We start from the raw sequence: 6,000 nt of genomic DNA, 5'->3' as shown, positions 1-6,000 counted from the left end.
GTAGGGATTTATTGGTGGGAGGGTGTGTGGGTTGCAGATTTGCTTCCAAGGGCCTGGGGGAGGGAGTCTGTAAAGGCCTGAAAAAACCTCTTTATGTACTTTTATTTCCCTTGCATGCACTTCCTTTGCCTGCCAGCAGGTGGTGCGCTTCAACAGACTGCTCAGCTCAAACCATGGTAGGAAGGTGTTTGTTCTAACCCTGACTGAAACAATGTGTCACAGGATCCTGCCTCAGGGTTATTCAGAGCCTCACAAATCAAACTTTCTCAGAAGTTGTTTTCCTCCCCTTGCTGGCAGCTCCCTCACTTTCACGGATATGAAATAATTCCACTCCCTTCTGTGTCCTTAACCACCAGTCCCGTTCAGTAGAGGGGGAGATGGAGAGGGTCAGAGCTCTTTAGTCCCTGCTGGCTACCAGGGAAAACAATGATGCAGTCCCACCAGGTCTGGAAGTGCCGGTGGGACACAGCTAACCAAATTTCTTGGCCAAAAGCCGAATCAGCCTTCAGCTGCATCCCTCTCTCCCCCCTTTCCTGGGACATGGACCCTGTGGCCCCCACTGCCCTTCGCTGCTGGTAGGAGGCTGAGGGCTCAGAGCTGTCTACTCCGAGGGTGGGAGATAGGTACCTGCAGCTGGGGCTACAGCTTTTATTCACAGTGCTCCCTTTGAGATTCTTTCTTTTTTGACCCTCTCTCTTCCGGGGGGTGTCCAGTCTCCCCTGGTGTCCTTAACCCTAGAACATCCTTTTCATGCCATTCCTGCCCATTCTCTAGCTATTTTTCTAGGAGAAAAGCGACTGTGTCTTTCCAATCCTCCATTTTCCCCAGAAGTTCCAAATACCACCTGGTTTTGCAGTGAAGAGTAGACGTGAGAGTTTTCAACACAAAAATTGGTACTAAGTAAGTGGTTAACCATGATGGCTACTAGTACTTTGACTTATAATGTCTCTTGCCTAATTTTTAAGGAAAAATACAGTCATTCATTGACAGTCATTTATTATTCATACCTAATGTGTATCTCCACCACATGCAGCACTCTGACATGGAAACAAAACCAAAGGTTGTTTATTAAAACTTTATTGATATATAATTTACGTACAATAGAATTCACCCATGTAAAGTGTATCATTTGATGAGTTTTGACAAATGTTTACAGCAATGTAACCATTACCTCAATTAAGACATAGAAAATCAACCCAAGAGGTCCCCCTCTGTTCCCTTCCCAGTCAATCCCTTACCCACCCACCCCTCGCTGCAAACCCAAGAATTAGTAATGGCTTTCCATCACTATCTTGGTTTTACCTATTCTTTTTTTTTTTAAGATTTTTATTTTTTATTTTCTTTCTCTCTTCCCTCCACCCCCCCACCCCTCCACCCCCGTTGTCTGCTCTCTGTGTCCATCCACTGTGTGTTCTTCTTTGTCTGCTCACAGTCTTGTCAGCGGCACCGGGAATCTGTGTCTTTTCCTTGTGTCATCTTGCCGCATAAGCTCTCTGTGTGTTCAACGTGACTCCTGGGCAGGCCGCACTTTCACGCTGGGCGGCTCTCCTTATGGGGCGCACTCCTTGTACGTGGGGCTCCCCTACACGGTGTGGCACGGTACTCCTTGTGCACATCAGCACTGTGCATGGGCCAGCTCATCACACGGGTCAGGAGGCCCTGGGTTTGAACCCTGGACCTCCCATGTGGTAGGCAGATGCTCTATCAGTTGAGCCAAATCCACTTCCCAGTTTTACCTATTCTTGAACTTCATATAAGTATAATTATACAGTACTTATTCTTTAGTGGATAGCTTCTTTGGCTCAATATGATTTCAAGACTCATCCATTTTGAGTGTATCAGTTGTTCATTCCTTTTTATTGTTGAGTAGTATTCCATTGTATGGATGCCACAATTTATATATTCATTTTCACTGATGGACCTATAGGTTGTTTCCACAATCTGAATACTATGAATAAAGGTTCTGTGAACATTCATATAGAAGGATTTGTATGGACATACACTTTCAGCTCTTTCAGATAAATACTTAGGAGTAGGTATTATGGTAAATATATGTTTAACTTTTTAAGAAATGGGGCAGTTGAAAGAAATCTCATTGTTGGTTGTCAAGAACATATCATTTGTAAAGAATTCCATCTTCCTGTTCCTGTATTGGTTGGAAAGTGCACCGTTTTAAGAGTCAGGAGCCTGGGGTTTGGTCTGTGCAGCTTAGTCTCAGGACAAGGATTCTGAAAAAGGGGTCATTTTGCTTCCCATGCATCATTCCCTAATCTTTAAATTGGTACTAAGAATTGTTTATAATAATAAAAAATTGCAAGTAGTCTCAAAGTCCATAAATTGAAGACTGGTCAAGTAAAAACCACATCAATATATCCATAAATTGGAATCTTATAGAGCTGTCAAAAATTAAGATGTAAATATATATTTATTAATGTGAAAAGCCCATGCCAACATACTCTGAGAGGGAAAAAAAAAGCAGGCTCTAGCCTGCAGATGCAGTATGATCCCATTTAGGCAAATTATATGAATGGAGAGATATATGGAAGATATATTTATCTTCTATATATAAACCATAAATATATTTTATATATAAAATATTAACCATTATCTCTGGGTAGTGGAACTTAGGGTGATTTTTACTTTCTTCTTTATAATTGTCTATACTGTTTAATTTTATTTGCAACAAGCATGTATGATTCCTACCAAAATAAAGCTATTAGAAAAAATTAAAAAGCTATTAAATAAACAATCTGCAGTGCTCTGAGATGTATTTACCAAATACAATGAATGTCTCATGATGATGGAAGAGATTGTTGTTATGGGGGGAGAAGTGGAGTGAAGGGGGTGGGGGTATATGGGGACCTCATATTTTTTAATGTAATATTAAAAAAAAAATAAAGACAAAAAAATAAACAATGTTTTTCCTGAGGATGATGAATGAATGGATTTGTTGAAAAACTATAGCGTTACGTACATTTAAGATAATAATGTTAATATTAGCATTTTATTACTCAGTCTTCTCTGGAAGGATCCTGGAAATCATCAAAAAGAAGTAATGATCACTGCATAGAAACAGTCAGGCTGAACATGGTGAAAAGGTAAACTCCTTAGAACTCAAAGAAACCTGGAATAAAGAGGAAGGTATATAAAATAAAGAAAAAGAAAAAAAAGAAAAAAAAGGCATACGTTTCTGTCTGAGCTTTGGGCTCAAATCCTGGCTTTCTTAACATCTGTGTCTCCTTGGAAAAGTTATTTAAATTTTCTTTGTCCATTTCCTTATCTGCAAAATGGGCCTAATAATCTTGATCTAATTTTGTTGTGAGGATTAAATGCATCCAAGTACCTAACGTGACTGATGTCCGGCATGTGGGAGGGGTTAATTAAGTGTTCAATTCCCTTTCCCTCCTCCACCTGCAGCCGGAGCGCAAAATGCTGTAAGCATGGAGACCTAGCCGGTAGAAAGAGTGAAAAGAGCGATTATAAAACAGGAGGCTCTGTGGACATTCTTTTGAGTGTGTGTGCGTGTGTGAGGGAGAGGTAAGAAGTTGGTGTTTCCTTGGAAGGCTTTTGGACTCTGGTAAACTAAAGAGGCTGAGGAGAAAAAAAAGGAAAAGACAAGAAGGAACATGGGTGACTTCCGGTCGTGTTTGGGCCGAGGGCGGTGAGACAGAGCCCACAGACTCGCTTTGCATTGCCCGGGTCACCGCAGTTGGGAGGAAGAGACCCGGGGCAGACGTCCAGAAGAAAGTACAGCAGGCTGGTGCCGCCCGGTTTGTCTGGCTCTTGGGTAGGAAATAGGGCCGCTGTGGGGTTCTGTCCTTTCCCGTGGTTCCAGGCGCCGCTGAGCGCGGAGGCGCCGCTCCTGCCGTCAGGCTGCTGCTCAGTCGCACCGGGCCACCTCCCAGAGAAGCGGCCCCCGATACACTGGGGATTCTATCTCATTTTCCTGGAGTTCCTTCCGGGCGCGCTCTGTGTTCAGAACAGCCCGGGTAGTGTTCTTTAGGGCGCGCTCAGTACCCAGCGCGGCCCGGCGCGCAGCCGTTGGCCTCCTCAGCGACCGCCTCGCGCCCTCGGCCGCTCCTCAGGCCCGCGGAGAACCCGCGGAGAACCCGCGGGCCCGGCCAGGTCCCCTCCAAGGCTTCCGGGGCCTCCCGGCCCTCTCCAGGCCCCTCCCTACCAATCCCGCGGCCTCGGGGTCCGCTGCTCCTGGGGCACACGAAGGCGTGCTGCTTTGCGCTGTCTGCTGCTTGACGCGCTTCTTTACTTAAACGTCTGCCTCGTCTCTCCCACAGCCACGTTCTGTTTTACCAGCGCTCGTGCTTGCTGGAAATACCAGCAGAACGGACGTTTTGGCTTGTGGTTGTATTTATGCAGATGATGGTTTTAAATATAGGTTGAATTCTGAGCGCTTTTTTCTCTGTTTTACTGATTCTTTTGTTTCACTTCACCATTCCCTAAAGACGATGAAACTGAGGTCAAAATGAAAGCCGAGTGTTTGTCCGAGGCCACACAGCGCAGGCCTGGGGCTGCCTTTCTGGGCCGCTGCCCGGAGCAGCCTCGCTGGGAGAGCCGGCAGGCCTCGTGCTCTCCTGCACGGGCCATCTAACGCGGGCTGGTTCCGGGCTTTGCAGCTTGCAGCGTCAGGCTGCGAAGAACGGAAAGAAACTCGTGTTTGCCAGCCTCCAGGCCATCCAGGTGTCTTGCCTTCAGAATGAAGTGTCTCAATGTTTTATTGCATGATCGGTTAAAAAAAGAACACAACCAAAAAAAACGGAAAGAACAGATAAAAAAAAAAAAAAAAAAGTAAAAAGACCCATCATTCGTCACACCCAGAAACTGTCGTCGTTGATATCTTGGAGAATATCCTTCCAGATGTCTCTCTCACACTCATTTATGCCTCTCTCAGAAATTGGATCAAACCCCAACTACTGTTTTGGCTGTATCTTTTATCATTTAAGAACATATTGCAAACTTCTTTCTCTGTTAGCAGAAATAATTTTTCACGCAATTTTTAATGGATCAACAAATTAAAAAAAACAATTTGACCTATTTCTTTAAATACAGAAAAATATAAAAGTTAAATTATTAATAGTTCTCTATTAATATTTCCAATCTTTTCCTATACAGTTAGGTTCACATAGTGTACTAATTTTGCAACCTTTCTTCACTTAGCAAAGGCAAATTTTTTGGTAAAAATTCCTTTCCAAATACATGCTTGTCAAAACTTCGAAAATACAGAAAAATGTAAAAAAACAAAAATCCCCTGTAATTTTTTTTGTGAGATGGATATAATCAGTTGTAACATTCAGTTATATTTCCTGCCATTTGTTTTCTGTGCTTATTTTAATGAGTTATACTTATATTTTAAAAAGTAGAATATATTGTATTTATAGTTTTGATGCAGCTTTAAAACACTGACATTAACTTAAGGGATTTTCATGTCATTAAACATTACTTAAAAATGTCTTTTTAAAAAATTTTTCTAATTTTAGTGGATTTTTTAAATCATTTTTAAAAAGATACACAGATCACAAAATGTTACAAAAATGTCTTTCAATAACTGTATAATATTCTACCTTATGGGCAAAATAATTGAAACATTATTTAAACTTTTTTAACATGATTACCAGAGTAATACATACCCACTATAAAAATTCAAGCAATACAGAAATTTAACATGGAAAGTGAAAGTTCCCCATACATTGGGAAGCCCTATTTAACAGACAACAATAAGGGACACCCGGTTGCTATTTGGGACATACTTACACTAAAAAATTGTTCATTTTTCAAATTTAACTGGGTATCCTGTATCTTATCTGGCAACCCTGCCTCTCAGGTTTAACCATTGGTTTATATTATAGTTACGGTCTCCCAGATATTTGCTGTGCATATATTTCAGATATTCTCACTCACATATGCTTTCAAAACAAACACAAATGACAGCACAGTACAAACAACAGCTTGCTTGTTTTAAGTCTTCTACATCTTTTCATGATAGCT

Source organism: Dasypus novemcinctus, chromosome 11, assembly GCF_030445035.2.
Source record: "Dasypus novemcinctus isolate mDasNov1 chromosome 11, mDasNov1.1.hap2, whole genome shotgun sequence".
NCBI classification, from domain to species: domain Eukaryota; kingdom Metazoa; phylum Chordata; class Mammalia; order Cingulata; family Dasypodidae; genus Dasypus; species Dasypus novemcinctus.
This window is presented reverse-complemented; position numbering follows the sequence as displayed.